Raw genomic sequence first — 20300 nt, 5'->3', positions numbered from 1 at the left:
ACCTGCATTGGGGAGGCGAGTACTCCTTCAAGTTGTGGGATGCCTGTCTCTTCAAGGGAGAGCTTTTGGTGCTTTAGCTCCTGTAGCTCACGCCTTTACTTCTCCTGTTCCTTAAGCAGCTTGCGAAGCATGCTATTTTGATTTTGTTGTTCTTCCTTAAGCTGATCCATAGCTTCTTGTAGCTTGGTGACAGATGCTTCTAGGCGGGTCCAATAGTCAATTTGAGGGATCTTTGGGAGGAACTCCTGCGCCCTCCGTTTGATGGGGTTATCTTGAACTTGTTGTCATTCCATTAACTTCTTGGTGATTGGGTGCTCGACTGGGATGAACTCATCTACTCCCATCTTCACCCCAGCATCTTTGCACAGTAGAGAGATCAAGCTTGGGTAAGCCAATTTGGCTTCAGTGGAATTCTTATTTGCAATTGTGTAAACCTCACAAGAAATCAGATGATGAATCTCCACTTTGTTTCCCAGCATAATACAATGAATCATCATTGCTCTTTTGACAGTGACTTCAGAGCGGTTGCTAGTGGGTAGTATAGAACGTCCAATGAAGTCCAACTAGCCCCTTACGACTAGTTTGAGATCTCCTCTCTTGAGTTGGTTTGGGACACCTTTTGAGTTGGTTATCCACTTAGTTCCAGGGAGGAATATGTCCTCTAGAACTTGGTCCAACCCCTTATCTACTCTCACCATTCTCCTATTAAAGGATTCTGGATCATCTTGTAGTTGAGGCAGTTTGAAGACCTCTCTTATTTTGTCTAGGTAGAAGTAAATAATCCTCCCTCTGACCATAGTTCAAAAGGTATGCAAGGCGGTTCCAGTTATTCTCTGCTTATCTGTCAGTCACATATTTGAGTAGAATTCCTGAACCATGTTTCTCCCCATCTTTGTCTCAGGATTAGCTAGAATTTCCCAGCCTCTATTTTGAATCTGTTCTTGGATCTCTGGGTATTTGTCTTCTTTTAGATCAAATTTAAATTCCGGGATCACTGACCTCAGACCCATTATTTTGTGGTAATGGTCTGCATGTTCTTTGGTTAAGAACCTCTCTTGATTCCAAAGACTCTTTAGAGTATTCTCTTTCTTGCCTCTTGAATTGGTTTCTTTTCCCTTAGGAGCCATGATCTTAATGAGTCCTAGCTCGGTGATCACGAAAAAACACACCAAACTTAGAGGTTTGCTTGCCCTTAAGCAAAAGAAAGGAAAGGAGAGAGATAGGAGGAGAGTCAAGTTCGAATGGTGGAGAGATGGGGATGGCCGAATGTGTATTTATAAGTGGAGGGGAGGGATTTCAAAAATTTGAAAAAGATATGATATAAAGATATGATTGGTAAAAAAAATTAAAATCATGATATGAAAAAGATGAGATTTTTAAAAAGGAAAAGATATAAAGGAGTTAAATCTGAAAATTTGTTGATGCATCTAAGAATTAAAAGATGATATGATGAGTTGGAAAAGATTTAGGAAGAAATTGAGAAGATAATTCAGTTTTTTAAGAAGATTTGGAAAGGATTTGAAAGAAAATTGAAAAGGAATTTAGAAAATTATTGAATTTTTTTGAAAATTGAAGGTGAATGATCAAAATTTGTAATTTGTTTATGTAGAAAATTATGAATCATAACATGAAAGTTTGAAAAATTTTGAAGTGGAAAACAAAATCTTCTCCCCCTGCCTTTCTGGCATTAAACACCCAGAATGGTATCCATTCTGGCGTTTAACGCCCATATATTGGCCATTGTGGGCGTTTAACGTCCAGCCAGGTACCCTGGCTGGCGTTAAACGCCAGAAATCTTTTGTCACTGGGTGTTTTTTTGAACGCCCAAGAAACTGCAATTCTGGCGTTAAACACCCAGAATGGTACCCATTCTGGCATTTAATGCCCAAAATGGTATCTTTATTGGCGTTAAACGCCCAGAATAGTATCCTTTTTGGCGTTTAACGCCCAAAATACCCCTTACTGGTGTTTTCTTGCCAGTGAGCTCCTTTTCTCTGCTTTTTGCGCTGAATCCTTCTGTAACTCTGTGAATTCCTACAATTTGATGATTAGTCTTGAAGACAATTTATATCAAACTCCTATAAATATTAATTAAAAGGGCAAATAACTTGCTAATGGCTGGGTTGCCTCCCAGCAAGCGCTTTTTTATTGTCTTTAGTTGGACCTTGACTGAGCTTTATTCTAGTCTCTGTTTTGAGCATTCTTGCTCAAAATTACTTTCAAGATAATGTTTGATTCTCTGTCCATTAACAATGAACTTTTTGTCAGAGTCAATATCCTGAAGCTCAACATATCCATATGGTGACACACTTGTAATCACATATGGTCCCCTCCACTGGGATTTTAATTTCCCGGGGAATAATATGAGCCTAGAGTTAAATAGCAGAACCTTTTGTCCTGGTTCAAAGACTCTAGATGACAGTTTCTTATCATGCCAGTTTTTTGCTTTTTCCTTATAAATTATTGCATTTTCAAAAGCATTGAGTCTAAATTCCTCTAGCTCATTCAGCTGGAGCAATCTTTTCTCTCCAGCTAACTTAGCATCCAGGTTTAGGAATCTGGTTGCCCAGTAGGCCTTATGTTCCAGTTCCACGGGCAGATGACAGGCCTTGCCATACACCAGCTAGTATGGGGAGGTTCTTATAGGAGTCTTGAATGCTGTTCTGTATGCCCACAGAGCATCATCCAAGCTTTTTGCCCAATCCCTTCTACGGGCAATTACAGTCCGTTCTAGGATTCTTTTTAGTTCTCTATTAGAGACTTCAGCCTGCCCATTTGTCTGTGGATGATATGGAGTTGCTACTTTATGGCTAATTCCATATCGAACAATAGCATAGTAAAGCTGTTTATTGCAGAAATGAGTGCCCCCATCACGGATTAGTACTCTAGGGACACCAAACCTGCTAAAGATATGTTTCTAGAGGAACTTCAACACTGTCTTAGTATCATTAGTAGGTGTTGCAATGGCTTCTACCCATTTAGATACGTAGTCTACTGCCACCAGAATGTAAGTGTTTGAGTATGATGGTAGGAAAGGACCCATGAAGTCAATACCCCATACATCAAATAACTCAATTTCTAAGATCCCTTGTTGAGGCATGGCATAACCATGAGGCAAGTTGCCAGCTCTTTGGCAACTATCACAGTTACGCACAAACTCTCGGGCATCTCTATAGAGAGTAGGCCAGTAGAAGCCACATTGGAGGACCTTAGTGGCTGTTCGCTCACCTCCGAAATATCCTCCATATTGTGATCCATGGAAATACCATAGGATCTTCTGTGCCTCTTCTCTAGGCACGCATTTGCGAATCATTCCGTCTGCACATCTCTTGAAGAGATATGGTTCATCCCACAAGTAGTACTTTGCATCAGAAATTAGTTTTTTCGTTTGCTGCCTGCTGTACTCCTTGGGTATGAATCTCACAGCTTTATAATTTGCAATGTCTGCAAACCATGGTGCTTCCTGAATGGCAAAGAGTTGCTCATCTGAAAAGGTCTCGGAGATATCAGTAGGAGGGAGGGACGCCCCTGCAACTAGATCTATTCAGGACAGGTGATCAGCTACCTGGTTCTCTGTCCCTTTTCTGTCTCTTATTTCTATATCAAACTCTTGCAAAAGCAATACCCATCTTATGAGCCTGGGTTTTGAATCCTTCTTTGTGAGTAGATATTTAAGAGCAGCATGGTCAGTATACACAATCACTTTTGATCCTACTAAATAGGATCTAAACTTGTCAATGGCATAAACCACTGCAAGCAGCTCTTTCTCTGTGGTTGTGTAATTCTTCTGTGCGACATTTAGAATGCGGCTTGCATAGTAAATGACGTGCAGAAGCTTGTTGTGCCTCTGTCCTAATATTGCACCAATAGCATGGTCACTGGCATCACACATTAATTCAAATGGTAATGTCCAGTCTGGTGCAGAAATGACTGGTGCTGTGACCAGCTTAGTTTTCAGAGTTTCAAACGCCTGCAGACACTCTCTATCAAAGATAAATGGTGTGTCAGCAGCTAGCAGATTGCTTAGAGGTTTTACGATTTTTGAGAAATCCTTTATAAACCTTTTGTAGAATCCTGCATGCCCCAGAAAGCTTCTGATTGCCTTAACATTGGCAGGTGGTGGTAATTTTTCAATTACCTCTACTTTAGCTTGATCCACCTCTATTCCCTTGTTTGAAATTTTATGCCCAAGGACAATTCCTTCAGTCACCATAAAGTGGCATTTTTCCCAGTTTAAAACCAGGTTGGTCTCTTGGCATCCTTTCAGAACAAGTGCTAAATGGTCAAGGCAGGAGCTGAATGAGTCTCCAAATAATGAAAAGTCATCCATGAAGACTTCCAGAAATTTCTCTACCATATTAGAGAAGATAGAGAGCATACACCTCTGAAAGGTTGCAAGTGCATTGCACAGACCAAAAGGCATCCTTCTATAGGCAAATACTCCAGAAGGGAATGTGAATGCTGTTTTCTCTTGGTCCTGAGAATCCACTGCAATTTGGTTGTAACCTGAATAGCCATCCAAAAAGCAGTAATATTCATGACCTGCTAGTCTCTCTAGCATATGGTCTATGAATGGTAAAGGAAAGTGATCCTTCCTGGTGGCTGTATTGAGCCTTCTATAATCAACACACATACGCCACCCTGTAACTGTTCTTGTAGGAACCAGTTCATTCTTTTCATTATAAACCACTATCATGCCTCCTTTCTTGGGGACAACTTGGACAGGGCTCACCTACGGGCTATCAGAAATAGGATAAATGATCCCAGCCTCCAGTAACTTGGTGGCTTCTTTCTGTACCACCTCCTTTATGGCTGGGTTTAGCCGCCTCTCTGATTGAACCACTGGTTTAGCATCATCCTCTAATAGGATCTTGTGCATGCATCTTGCTAGGCTAATGCCCTTAAGATCACTTATGGACCACCCAAGAGCTATCTTGTGTGTCCTTAGTACTTGAATTAGTGCTTTCTCTTTCTGTGGATTTAAAGCAGAGCTTATGATCACTGGAAAAGTGTCACCTTCTCCCAGAAATGCATATTTCAGGGATGGTGGTAATGGTTTGAGCTCGGGTTTAGGAGGCTTATCCTCTTCCTGAGGAATTCTCAGCTGTTCTTTTATTTCCTCTGGCTCCTCCAGATCAGGCTGAAAATCTTTAAAGATGTCCTCTAGCTCTGATTCAAGGCCCTCAGTCATATTGATCTCTTCTACCAAAGAGTCAATAATATCAACGCTCATACAGTCATTTGATGTGTCTGGATCCTGCATAGCTTTGACAACATTTAACTTGAACTCATCCTCATTGACTCTTAGGGTCACTTCCCTTTTTTGTACATCAATAAGAGTTCGTCCAGTTGCTAGGAAAGGTCTTCTTAGAATGAGAGTTGCATCCTTATGCTCCTCCATTTCCAGCACTACAAAGTCAGTGGGAAAGGCAAATGGCCCAACCTTGACAATCATGTCCTCAATTATGCCTGATGGATATTTAATGGAGCCATCAGCAAGTTGGAGGCATATTCGGGTTGGTTTGACTTTTTCAGTCAAGCCAAGCTTTCTGATAGTGGATGCAGGTATTAGGTTGATACTTGCCCCAAGATTACATAAAGCTGTCTTCGTACAAGCACCCTCTAATGTGCATGGTATCATAAAGCTTCCGGGATCTTTAAGCTTCTCTGGTAAGCTTTTCAGAATGATTGCACTGCATTCTTCAGTGAGGAAAACTTTTTCAGTTTCTCTCCAATCCTTCTTATGACTTAAGATCTCTTTCATGAACTTAGCATAAGAGGGTATTTACTCAAGTGCCTCTGTAAATAGGATCTTTATTTCAAGAGTCCTGAGGTAGTCTGCAAAGCGGGCAAATTGTTTATCCTGTTCTGCTTGGCGGAGTTTCTGAGGATAAGGCATCTTGGCTTTGTATTCCTCAACCTTAATTGCTGCAGGTTTATTTCCTACAGAGGCAGGTTGAGAAGCCTTCTTAGGAGGGTTACAATCAGCACTTGTAGGTGTCTGATCCCTCACTGGCATTTGAACACCAGGAGTATAGGTTGGATGGGCGTTTAACGCCAATTTTCCACCCTTTTCTGGTGTTTGAACGCCAGAACTGGGCAGGGAATGGGCGTTTAACGCAAATTTTTCTCCCTTTTCTGGCGTTTGAATGCCAGAAGTGGGCATCCACTGGGTGTTTGATGCCAATTTTTCACCCTTTTCTGGCGTTTGAATGCCAGAATTATTCCTCTCTGGGCTCTTGATGTCCTCAGAGGGATTTTGGACAGTGGTTTGGTCATCCTCTGTCAATTGTTCCTTTCTTGGCTTTCTGCTACTTTGAGCTAAATTATTCAATGTCTTCCCACTCCTTAGTTGAACAGCTTGGCATTCTTTCGTTATCTGTTTAGATAGCTGCTGTCTTGTCTGATTCAATTGTGCTTCCATATTCTTGTTAGCATTTTTAGTGTCTTAGAGCATCTCTTTAAATTCTGCTAATTGTTTTGTCATAAGGAGCAATTGCTGATTAAGTTCAACAATTTGTTCTTGAGGATTAGGATCAGTAGTTACTGCCCTAGCCTCTTCTTTTGTGGAGGACTCATTGCTTGAGTACAGATGTTGATTTCTAGGAACCGTATCTATGAGTTCCTGAGCCTCTTCAATTGTCTTTCTCATGTGTATAGATCCACCAGCTAAGTGGTCTAGAGACATCTGGGCTCTTTCTGTAAGCCCGTAATAGAAGATGTCTAGCTGCACCCACTCTGAAAACATTTCAGAGGGGCATTTCCTTAGCATCCCTCTGTACCTCTCCCAGGCATTATAAAGGGATTTATGATCCTCTTGTTTAAAGCCTTGGATGTCCAGCCTTAGCTGTGTCATCCTTTTTGGAGGGTAAAATTGATTCAGGATTTAGCTCAAAACTGCTTGCTTTGATGCGAGGTATACAGATGCTACTCCCATATGCAGCTGTAATGGGGTTAGCATATGACCCCAGAGTCCTTCTGGACTGTTTATTTCCACTTATGTCCATGATGGAGAAAAGGGAATTGATATGAATTACAAATAAATTATATTTTTTATTTTTATTTTATTTAATTAAAAGCAACCGAATAAAAAGAAAGAAATAAAATAAAATAATTGGAAAATAAAATATAAGTTTCAAAAATTAAGAGAAAAAGTAAAATAAATAAAAAGATAAATAAATAATTCGAATGCTAAAATGACTAATTAATTAAAAAAATTTGAAAAAGATATGATTTTAAAATTTTAAAGATTGAAAATTTCTCAACAAGGAAACACCAAACTTAAAATTTTTCAATCGAAATAGTAAAATAGGACAAGAATTTTGAAAATTATGTCTAAAAGGAAAAAAGATTTTGAAAAATTTTATAAAAGATTTTCAAATTTTGAAAATTGAAATTTGAAATAAGATAAAAGATAAGATTTTGAAAAAGATATGAATTTTGAAATTTAAAACTAAGATAAGATAAAAATTTAAAAAAAAAATCTGATATTTTTAAAGAGAATTTTCGAAAATTCAATAAAAAAAGAGAAAAGATATTTTTGAATTTAATGAGGAAAGAGAAAAACAATAAAATGACACCAAACTTAGAATTTTTAGATCAAAACAAAGAAAACAAACAAAAAAACTTTGAATGTCAAGATGAACACCAAGAACACTTTGAAGGTCAAGATGAACACCAAGAACAAATTTTGAAAATTTTTAAGAAAATAAGGACACCAAACTTAAAAATTTTTATACTTTGGACACTAATAATTCGAAAAATTGAAAGAGAAGTAAAAACATGCAATTGACACCAAACTTAAAATATAAAACTAAACTCAAATAAAATACTCAAATTTAGTGACTCTAAACCAACAAAAATAAAGTATTCCTAATCTAAGCAACAAAAAAAACTGTCAGTTGTCCAAACTCGAACAATCCCCGGTAACGGCGCCAAAAACTTGGTGCACGAAATCACAATCACACTTTTGCAATTCCGCACAACTAACCAGCAAGTGCACTGGGTCGTCCAAGTAATACCTTATGTGAGTAAGGGTCGATCCCACGGAGATTGTTGGCTAAAAGCAAGCTATGGATATCTTGTAATTCTTAGTCAGGATATCAGTAATGATTCTTAGTTTTAATTGTAAAAGGTAAAATAACATGAAATAAGTACTTGTTATGCAGTAATGGACAACAGGTTTAGGTTTTGAAGATGCTCTGTCCTTTGAATCTCTACTTTCCTACTGCCTTATTCTTCACGCAAGCAAGGCTCCTTCCATGGCAAGCTTTATGTTGGTGGATCACTGTTGTCAATGGCTACCAACCGTCCTCTCAGTGAAAATGGTCCAAATGCGCTGTCACTGCACGGCTAATCATTTGTCGGTTCTCACTCATGTTGGAATAGGATCCATTGATCCTTTTGCGTCTGTCACTACGCCCAACACCCGCGAGTTTGAAGCTCATCATAGTCATCCCATCCCAGATCCTACTCGGAATACCACAGACAAGGGTTAGACTTTCTGGATCTCAGGAATGCTGCCAATTGATTCTAGCTTATACCACGAAGACTCTGATCTAAACCAGGAGGCTAAGAGATACACACTCAATTGAAGATAGAACGAAGGTGGTTGTCAGGCACATGTTCATTGGTTGAGAATTGTGATGAGTGTCACGGATCATCACATTCACCATGTTGAAGTACGAGTGACTATCTTAGAATAGAAATAAACGTCATTGAATGGAAAACAGTAGTAATTGCATTAATCCATTGAAACATAGCAGAGCTCCTCAACCCCAACCATGGGGTTTAGAGACTCATGCTGTAGAAGATACAAATTCAGAAATAAAATGTCATGAGGTACAAAATGAATCTCTAAAAGTGGTTTTTATAATGAACTAGTGACCTAGGGTTACAGAAAATGAGTAAGCTAGAGTAGTTAGTGTAGAAATCCACTTCCGGGGCCCACTTAGTGTGTGCTTGGGCTGAGCATTGAAGCTTTCACATGTCGAGACTTTTCTTTGAGTTAAACGCCAGCTTTTGTGCCAGTTTGGGCGTTTAACTCTAGCTTTTATGCCATTTCTGGCGTTTAACGCCAGAATATGGTAGAAAGTGGGTGTTTAAACGCCAGTTTGTGTTATCAAAACTCAGGCAAAGTATGGACTATTATATATTTCTGGAAAGCCCAAGATGTCTACTTTCCAACAGCATCTGCAGTCCTTTTGCAGCCTCTTAATCTGATTTTTGCTCAGGTCCCTTAATTTCAGCCAGAAAATACCTAAAATTAATGAAAAACACACAATGTCATAGTAAAGTTTAGAAATTTTTAATTGTAAATAAAAACTAATAAAAATATGATAAAAATTAATTAAAATATACTAAAAACATACTAAAAACAATGCCAAAAAGCGTATAAATTATCCGCTCATTAGAGCATCGACGCGCACGCATGGCTCACGTGTGCGCGTGATTGGGAGAAATTCACAGCGATGCATGCGCGTACCTGACACGTACGCGTGAAAGCGAGATTGCACAGCGACGCGTGCGCGTACCTGACGCGTACGCGTGACACACAAAGATGACCATCGACGCTTACGCGTGACATGCGTGACCTGCAGAAATCACAGAAAACACTGGGGGCAATTTTGGGCTGAGTTTGGACCCAGTTTTTGGCCCAGAAACGTAGACTAAATCCAGGGGACAAGCAGAGACTCAAGACACATTCAGACACATTCAATCATTCACATATTTTAGGTTTTAGATGTTGTTTATAGAGAGAGAGGCTCTCTCCTCTCCCTTAGGTTTTAGGATTTTAGGATTAGCTTTTCTTAATTTCAGATTCTATCTTAGTTTAATTAGTTTCTCTTCTACTCTTATTTGTTCTATTCCTTTAGTTTACTTATTTCCCCTATTGATTACTTTATGTTGCTATTTGATTTATGAATTCTCATGTTTAGTTCAATTTTCTATTTAATGCAATTTGAGGTATTTCATATTTATGATTTTAATTTAGCTTTTTACATTCTTAGCTTGAATTGATTAATTGGAGACTCTTGAGTTATCAAACTCCTTTGTTGATTGATAATTCGAATTTGCTGGTTGATTTGGATCCGTCTAAAGCTAGTCTCTCCTTAGGTGTTGATTAGGACTTAAGGAATCAAATTGATTGGTCCGCTTGACTTCCCTTTATTCAGTAAGGGTTAACTAAGTGGGAGTAATGAACAATTCTCATCAGAATTGATAAGGATAACTAGGATAGGACGTCCAGTTCTCATACCTTGCCAAGAGCTTTTCTTAATTATTAATTTATTTTCTTGTCATTTAAATTACTTGTTCCTTATTTCAGAAAAACCAAAAAGATACTTTTCTCATAACCAATAATAAACACACCTCCCTGCAATTCCTTGAGAGACGACCCGAGGTTCAAATACTTCTGTTATTAATTTTATTTGGGTTTGCTTAAGTGACAAACAAAACTTTTGTATGAAAGGATTCTTGTTGGTTTAGAAACTATACTTTCAACGAGACTTTATTTGTGAAATTCTTTACTAGCAAAAATCCGTTCATCAAAATGGCGCCATTGTCGGGGAATTGCAAACGTGTGCCTAATTATTGGTTATTGTAAATATTTGCTTTTTCATTTCTTTATTAGTGTTTCTAGTTTTAGGAGTTTATTTTTATTAATTTTTATTATTTTTTGTTTCAACTTGCTATTATGAATTTTCACCCCTTTGGCTCTGAGTTTCGTTCAAATTATGTTGCAGGGAATGGAAGTTATAATGAGAACATGCATCAAGGTTGGGACAATCAAAGATGGGAGGAGCCACAAGGATTTGATCAACCCTCTTGGCAACAACCCCCTCCAATGCGCTATAACCAACAACCATTCTCTGATGCATACCAAGGCAATGGTTATGGTGGACCTTTCTGTGACAATCAAGCCCCACCACACTATACCTATGAGCCCCTTCCTCAACATAACTTTGAACCACCATACACACAAGCCATCCACTACCAAACACCATTCTATGATCCTAATCCTTACCCACCATACCAAGAACCTTATGAGCCATACTTAGAACCACTCCAATCCCAACACAATTACTCTTAAGAACCACCACCTCAATATACGCCATCTCCATATCCTTATCAAGAAGAACCACCTCCATATTATGAGCCCTTTCTCCCAACAAATGAACCCTCCTATCCACCCCAACCTCCATTGGATAACAACACACTTATCTCTAATCTCATTGGTCTCACCTCTAAACTCCAATATCTTATATCCCGCAGGGACCAACCCTCTACCTCTAATATTCAACCCTCAAGCTTTAGTGCACCACCACCCTCCGTGCAAGAATACCCATCTCCATCAATCCAAGAGCAAAATGACCCCAATTATTCTATTGACATGGAAAAAGAGATAAGGGATCGTCTTCGCGAATTCATACTTCATAAGAAGCTAGAGGAGGCCCTAAAGGTGGAGGCAGCAGAGACCCTTGAAGATGAAGGAGTACTTCATAAGAAGCTAGAGGAGGCCCTAAAGGTGGAGGTAGTAGAGACCCTTGAAGATGAAGGAGTGGTTGAAGAATTAGTGAAGGAAGACATCAAGGAGGAGTCCAATTTTGTATTAGAGCAAGTGGAGAAAGCCGAAATTATCATAGAAGAGGAAGGGTTAAAGACTTGGGAGATGCGGAACCTCTATAGGAAAGTCCAGTCATAGAGCCTCCTTCCAAGGTGCTTGATGTTGATGTTGAGGAGGGTGTACAACCTCCGAGGCATATCATGGTTGAAGACTTTGCAAAGGTTGATCAAGAGATAGAGATTAAAGAAGAAGAAGCACAACCCCCATGCCCTTGGTAAGTAATAAATAAGAGATTGAATTGGAGGAAAGCTACCAAGAGGAAGAGGTTGAAATTGAAGAAGCTTGCAAAGAGGTGGAAGTTGTCAAGGAAGAGCTCAAGCGAATGGAGCTGGAAATCACCTTGCCAAAGTTATTGGAGACCTTTCCCCCAAAGCCATCACCATCCATCCCTTCATTCAAATGGGTAAATCTTTCATCTCTAAGCTTAATTAGCCTACTTGAGTATGCTTTGCTTGAGACGGATGAGCAACTTAGAGCTCTTTGTGGCTATAAGAGTAAGAGGGAGATGGTTAGTGGTAAGAGTTGTCATGCAAGGTTCAATATGGTTGCACGCTCCAAGTTGAAGTGCAAGGATTAGTGTATAGCTCGATTGAATGGGTCTAGGAAGTTGTTTGGATACTTTAGTGAGAATTCAGATTGCTTGCCACCTGGTTGGAACACTAATGATCTACTTCAAGACGGGTGTAGAAACAAGATTTAGGATCCGGGCATACAAGAGGATCAACTTTGGGAGCTCAAAGCTTGGGGAATTTACTTGGAATAGATAGAGCTTATTGGAAGTCCAAGCGTTGGTGGCGGTTTCAAGATGAGTTCAAGCACAAGCCACCATGACAAGGAAGCTCAGCAAATGTCCAACTTAAGGACTTTAACAAAAAGTGCTAGGTGGGAGATAACCCACCATGGTATGATCTTTCATTTTTATTCTTAGTTTTATTTTATTTTATTTTTATCAGTGTTCATTCATACTTTCTGCATCATCACCTGCATTCTGCATTTACAAAAAAAAGGGAATCGACGTGCAAGCGTCTATGACGCGCGCGCATCATATGTGTGTACGCAATGGAACAGAGAGTTGCACGAGAGACGCGCAGGAGGCGTGCCTGGAGCACAAGCCATCCCACGCGTACGCGTCACCAGCATTTTTGCCAATCCATGCATAAGCATCCCTGACGCGTACGCGTGGGATTGCAAATCAGCGTAACAAGGTGCTTGAACAGAGAGTTATGATGCCATGGTGCTGGAGCCGCGTGGGTACTCACGCGTACACGTCCCTGACACGTGCGCGTCCTTTTGCTTTCATACCACCCACACGTACGCGTGGGCGACGCATACGCATCACATGGTTAATGCAGTTTTCACGTGCACGCGTGCCCTGCGCGCGCGCGTCGCGTCCCGTTTTTAATTTCCTTCCTTTTTTCTTCTCTCCTTTCTACTTCTATCTTCCTCCTTTCTCCTTTCTTCCTTCATTCTTCTTTCAATTATTGCATTTAATTACTTTTCTTTCTTCTAAAATTTTTCTCTTTCATGCTTAGTTATTTATGGTTTCTTTTTTATTCTTTTCTTTTTCTTCATCATTTTTTTTGTTAGTGTTGGAGCTTTATTTGGGTCTTATATTATTATCCTCGAGCTTGTGGATATATTAGGGAGTGATTTGACAATTAATATTAACTTTTGGGTTGCATGCATGTTTGGAGTTCTTACTTTCCCCTAACATATTTTACATGCATACCAAGTGTTTGTGAAAAGTCCGTATGGCATTGTAAATTCTTAATTATTCTGTTCTTCTACTCTACTGCCTGTTTTTCACAAAATCCTTGCAATCTTTTATTGATTAAGTATAATTGTCAACACAAATGTGGTTGTTAGTTTGTTACATTTGATAATCAAATTGAGCTACTAATGCTTGATCTTTGCTGCTCATGCCTTTGCCGGCATGCTGATAAACATCTTGCATCTAATTGCCTTAATAGATCATGCTATATTTCCATTGATGTCCTAATTACATGGAGTCGTCACCATGTGTTTACGACATTCTTCTTTACCTTGGCATTGATTATCACTTGTATTTTCCTCCTCCCGGTTCTAGCTATTTGATATCATGTCCCTTTCTTTTCTCCCTTTTCAGGATGGCCACCAGGAAGGGTACAGAGAAAGCCTCTAACAAGCCACCGGCAAGGAGAGGAACGAAGAGAGCAATGGCTGCGGAACCACTACCAGCCGGACTGCAGACTTGGCTGGATATATTCCTTCTCCTTCCACATCACAAGCACCTTCAACAAATCAGCTGCTCTTTCAGATACTTCAGAGGTTGGACCGGCTAGACCGGCAGGCAAAGCGAATGGAGTGCCGTAACAAGCGCCAATTTACATACCTCAAGGAGCTAATTGTTGGCAACCACCCACCAGAGGAAGATCCAGAAACTCCAGACTCCACCTCACCTACCAGCACCGGAAGCCATGACGACCCCGACTGTGGAGATGTTGTTACCAGGCCTCCTTTGTTCCTGACTAATGGCACCGAGGACGGTATCAAGCTTTAAGTGTGTGGAGGTCGGTCAATACCTGACTTCCGGAGATAATTGCTTTTTCTTAACACCAATAGGTTATTTTTTTTAGTTTTTCTTTTGTTAAATAGGATAGATTTCATAATAATAAGTGTTTGCATGTATGTTCTACTCGATTGAGAAATGATAAGTTTCTTTTCAAGATCCTATTTTTGAAAATTCCACTAATTCAAATTAAAAACCTATGTTAAACCTATCTAAAGATTGTAATTTGGAACATGAATTATAGCTAAGAACACACAACCCAGTGAGATTTTGAGCCTAATTGTAAGGTTACATGATTTAACCATTATCTTTATTCTTGTGTGTTTTCTCTCCTCTATGATTGCAATCTATGGTTTGTTCCATTCTATATGTCCATTGTTTAATATATTCATGCATATGTATGATTGAGGCCATCATTTGTTATTAGCTCACTATCCCAAATGGCCTACCATTCTAATTACCTTTGTTCGCCACTTTGAGCCTTCTCTAATCCCCATTTGTTCTATATTTTACCACATCACTAGCCTTAAGCGGAAAAACAAATTAATTACCCCAAATTGAATCTTTCGTTAGCTTAAGATAGGGATTGTGTGCCAAATTAAGTGTGGGAAACAATGGGAACTCTGGTTAACAAGAATGTGTGTTGCTTAATTGATGAATATTAAGAATTTGAATACTACTCATGTGAAATTATAAAAACCAAATGCATTGATGTTGTAATGCTTTCAAAAAATAAATAAATAAATAAATAAAAGTTAAAAAATCCAAATTTAGGGGAATGAAATCACCCCAATGTTAAGCTCAATAAAAAGATCAATGCATGTGAGATAAAATAGAAGAACATTTAAATACATGAGTAGGTGAAAAGTACAAAGTGAGACTATGGGTAGTTATGCATGATTTTAGAAGCATAGGGACTGTGTGTATGTTAGGTGAAAGCTTAGGTTAGTCAAAGATTCATATTATAGCTCACTTGGCCATACATATATCCTCACCCTTACCTTAGCCCCATTACAACCGTGAAAAGACCTCATGATGTTTGCATTAGTACATTAAATAATTATTAATTGGTTAGATGAAGAACAAAGTTTTAGAAAGCATGACTAGAGAAGAGTAGAGTGGTCAACCCTAAACACTTGAGAGATTAGAGTGCATAAACACCACCAGTGAGGGTTCAATGCTTGATTCTATGTTCCCTGCTTTTATGAGCTATCTTCTTACAAGTTCACTTATTTTTATTGTATGATTTGAATTGGTGAAATTTGATTTATATTTATCTTGAAGGACTTGTTTACTTTTAACCAAGTGGACAGAAGCATCTTAGCATATAGTTGCATTCATTCATAGGTTGCATCTCACAAGTCTTACTTTCCCCCATTCATTCCTTTTATCTCCTTGAGCTTAACATGAGGACATGCTAATGTTTAAGTGTGGGGAGTTTGATAAACCACTATTTTAGGGTTTATCCTGTGCTAATTTGAGTGGTTTTTATCAAGTCTTTGCTCACTTATTCATACTATTTGCATGATTTTACAATTCCTTCCCAGATTTTGTTCCGTGATTGAAAACTTGCTTCCTAAGCCTTTAAATTCTGTATTTTAATGTCCTTTTATACCATTCGATGATGTGATCTGTGCGTTAAGTATTTTCAGGCTTTATAGGGCAGGAATGGCTTAGAGGATGGAAAGGAAGATTGCAAAAATGGAAGGAACAGAAGAAATAAAGGAGACAACCAGCGAGCATCGACGCGCACGCATGGCTCACGCATCCCCGTGATTGGGAGAAATTCACAGCGATGCGTGCGCGTACCTGATGCGTACGCGTGAAAGCAAGATTGCACAACGACACGTACATGTGACACGCGAAGATGACCATCAACGCGTACACGTGACTGACACGTACGCGTGACATGCGCGACCTGCAAAAATCGTAGAAAATGCTGGGGCAATTTTGGGCTGAGTTTGGACCCAGTTTTCGGCCCAAAAATGCAGACTAAAGCCAGGGGACAAGCAGAGACTCAAGACACATTCAGACACGTTAATCATTCATATAATTTAGGTTTTAGATGTAGTTTCTAGAGAGAGAGGCTCTTTTCTCTCTCTTAGATTTTAGAATTTTAGGATTAGCTTTTCTTAATTTCAGATGCTATCTTAGTTTAATTAGTTTCTTTTCTATTCTTATTTGTTATATTCCTTTATTTTACTTATTTCTCCTATTGATTACTTTATGTTGCTATTTGGTTTAGGAATTCTCATGTTTAGTTCAATTTTCTATTTAATGCAATTTGAGGTATTTCATATTTATGATTTTAATTTAGCTTTTTACATTCTTAGCTTGAATTGATTAATTGGAGACTCTTGAGTTATCAAACTCATTGGTTGATTGATAATTCGAATTTGCTGGTTGATTTGGATCCCTCTAAAGCTAGTCTCTCCTTAGGAGTTAACTAGGACTTGAAGAATCAAATTGATTGGTCTGTTTGACTTTCCTTTATTCAGTAAGGATTAACTAGGTGGGAGCAATGAACAATTCTCATCACAATTGATAAGGATAACTAGGATAGGATGTCCAGTTCTCATACCTTGCCAAGAGCTTTTCTTAATTATTAATTTATTTTCTTGTCATTTAAATTACTTGTTCCTTATTTCAAAAAAACCAAAAAGATACTTTTCTCATAACCAATAATAAACACACCTCCCTGTAATTCCTTGAGAGACGACCCAAGGTTCAAATACTTCGGTTATTAATTTTATTTGGGTTTTCTTAAGTGACAAATAAAACTTTTGTATGAAAGGATTCTTGTTGGTTTAGAAACTATACTTTCAACGAGACTTTATTTGTGAAATTCTTTACTAGCAAAAATCCGTTCATCATGAAGCATACTCAAATGATGAAGAATTTGGAGACGTAAAACTAGGAGGTGAGGTTGGATAATTGAGAGGTGATGGCTCTTGATGAATGGGGTATGAATGAGTAAAATCTCCTTGATTTTGATCTTCCCAGCCACAACTTAAGTAGTGATCAATTTTACCAAAATATGGAGCATTTTGTGGCTCTGGGAAGTACCCCATTTCAGCTTCTTGATGCTCCCATCCACCATGAGCATAATAACATGAATCATTCTGTGCTGGTGGGAAGCTTACCAGAAAATTCGATTGACCAGTATATGATGGATGCTCGTTTCTTTTTGCAAAAGGCTCTTTCTCAAACAATAATCACCAAAAGACATTGGGATCTCCATTGTCATAAATGAGAGATTCTTAGTGAGGCAATATCACAACTGAAAACCAACTCAAATTGCAGAAAATAACACTAACCAACTGAAACAAAATATAATTAACAAAAGAAAAGAAAGTGTTCAATCTAGTTATCCTCCAATTTAATAATTGTCAATACAAAACCAATCCCTGACAACGGCGCAGTAATTAAAGTGCATAAGCTTAAATTGCAAGTAATTAAAGTGCAGAAGCTTAAATTGCAAGAAATTAAAAGGGAATGGGGAATTAGCATGAAATTAAAGAAGCAGAATATAGGCAGAATGGGTAAATCAGAGATGGGAAAGCTCTTTGGGGTCAGGAGATGTGAAAATTCTCTGGATCAAGTTCATTTTCATCTCTTCCTCAATCAATGCATTCATTGATCTCCTTGGCAATCTTAGGTGATTAGATCCCAATTCCTTGGCGATCTAATCTCTCTAAGCATGAACAATTGTCCAATTCCTTGATTTAAGTGCTTATGGGAAGAGATGAAGTTTGGTTACTGAATATACCACACAAATTCATAAATCAAAGTATTGGTAAGATTACATGTCAGTATATCCATCCAAACCCCAATCTAATCCAATGTGAGAAAGCATTTCTAGCATGATCTCCTCATTCCTCTTCCAAGGTTCAGAGGAGATCCAATTATGAATAGCTTATTTCCCAAGACAACTATCCAATTGGATGAGGAACGAAAGCTTTCTAGCAAAATCAAGAGAAAAGAAAAAAGAAGAAGAATGAAAACTACTATTGATCCATTGAATTACACAGAGCTCTCTAACCCAATGAAAGGGGTTTAGTTGTTCATAGCTCTCAAAATTACAAAGAAAGAAGAGTGCAGAAAATAGAAACAAAAAAAATTCAGAAAAATAAAATCAGAAAATTGAACTCCCCGAGGCCCCCTCAGGGCCTCCCGAGAGCTTCTCAATCTTCAATAATTCTTCTATTTATACCATCTTCAATTGGATCTGGTACTTGAATGTGGGTCTTGGCCTTGATTGAAGCAATGAGGAATCACTCTAGCTGACGTTGACCTTGGCTAAACAATCATAACTTGTACGGTGCCATTTTATAACTGAAATTGGCCTTAACGTTGGTGGTAACGTTTGCATGAAAATGTTGAGCCCAAACGTTGCATGACAGATGAATTCTGGTTACTACTAGCAACGTTTGACTCAATGTTGGTGCACCAACGTTTGCTCATCCGCGCGTGCGTGTATACTCCGCGTACGCGTGAAGGCTGTGTTTTTGCCCTTCCACGTATGCGCACATACCACGCTTATGCGTGCAATGCCATTTTTCCATTCTCGATTTCCTAACTCCAAATTCTGGGCTTCTCATCGCGGACATTGGAGGCAGCGTTTGAGGCAACGTTAGACCTCCAACGTTCGTTTCGTCACACGTACGCGTGATCCACGCGTACGCGTGGATGGTCAATTTTGCCATTCCACGCGTGCGCGTGACTTACGCTTGCGCATGGATATAGAAATTTTCTTTTTTCACGCGTACGTGTCACCCAAAAGTCCTTTAGCTCAAGAATTGAACATTTTCAATGACGTTGGAGGTAACGTTGGTTCATCAACGTTCCCTCCAACGTTGGCACCCATGTTTTCTTCTTTCAGAATGTTGCCTTCAACGTTGATGGGCCAATGTTGGCTCCAATGTTGGTCTCTCCTTCACTTCTTCCTTCCTCTTTTCCTGTTTCTTTCTTCCTATCATCAACCAAATAAGCTCATCAAATTCTTGGCATAATCACAAGATTTTGCATCTTTCATAATACCAATCAATTCTTGCATAAATCTCATGAAAATGCATAAAATTAGCAATGTTTGATTGAATCAAGGCAACCATAAATTTCTCATCCAAACACTTACTTATTGCCTAAGAATGCATGAAAACCAAGTAAAAACTAATGAAAAAGGCTTGTAAACCTACCCTAAGATGACTTGTCATCATCCAACAGGGTGACCATTTGTTGCTCAGTCTGACAATCCTTGTGGGATCGACTCTCACTCACATGAGGTATTACTTGGATGACCCAGTGCAATTACCGGTTAAGTTGTGCGAGTTCTAATTTCACGCACCAACTTTTCTTATTGAAATGAAATAATGAGATGGTTAATTTAAAATGATGATTATTGAATAAGGTAACTTGAGCTCCCTGGTAGACGCAGTGAAGAGTTTTCACTTGCTCCAGATAGAAAATGAGATAATTGATATTTAAACGCTGAGTTCAAATTTATTGGCTATGGTTTGGTTCAGAATTGAGTGTTAAGAGGTTTGGAAAGAAGGGAAAGATGAGGAATTGACTAGAATTAGTATCCCCTGGAACAGTTGCCTAATTCATGGATTAGCGAGAACCTAAGATGAATAAATGAATAAAGGAAGTTTAGGATGTTTAGTGAGTTTTTATTATAGTGCATTGTATTTACTTGGGCTTTTACTGTATTGGGAACCCATGGGTCGGGGTTGTCATTCCGTATATATCTCTTGTTTTTCAGATGTAGGTCTAGGTGCTTTATTAACATATTTCTGCTTTATTTTGTTTAGAATCTCTCCACTTTTATTTTGAAAGACTTATGTTATGTATTTAATGCTTTCAAAAACTTTCCTATAAAGGCCTTATGTATCTTTTCAAGAGATATAGGAGGTATTGTTGTCAAACTGTTTTTATTTTGTGTCCTAGCCGGCCTAAACTTTTTGAGTCACAACTAGTGGCTATTTACTTATGTAATATATCTATACTTTGTTTTATTCTTACTCCTCGTTATGGCTTTATCTTCGTATCATTTTTGATGCACGCTTTGTCTTTTAATTGTCGATACGTGAGTGTTACGACTTCGCGATTTTATTTTCACTCTTTTCA

Source organism: Arachis ipaensis, chromosome B03 (genome assembly GCF_000816755.2).
Source record: "Arachis ipaensis cultivar K30076 chromosome B03, Araip1.1, whole genome shotgun sequence".
In the NCBI taxonomy this organism is placed as follows: domain Eukaryota; kingdom Viridiplantae; phylum Streptophyta; class Magnoliopsida; order Fabales; family Fabaceae; genus Arachis; species Arachis ipaensis.
Note: the sequence above shows the minus strand (reverse complement) of the source record.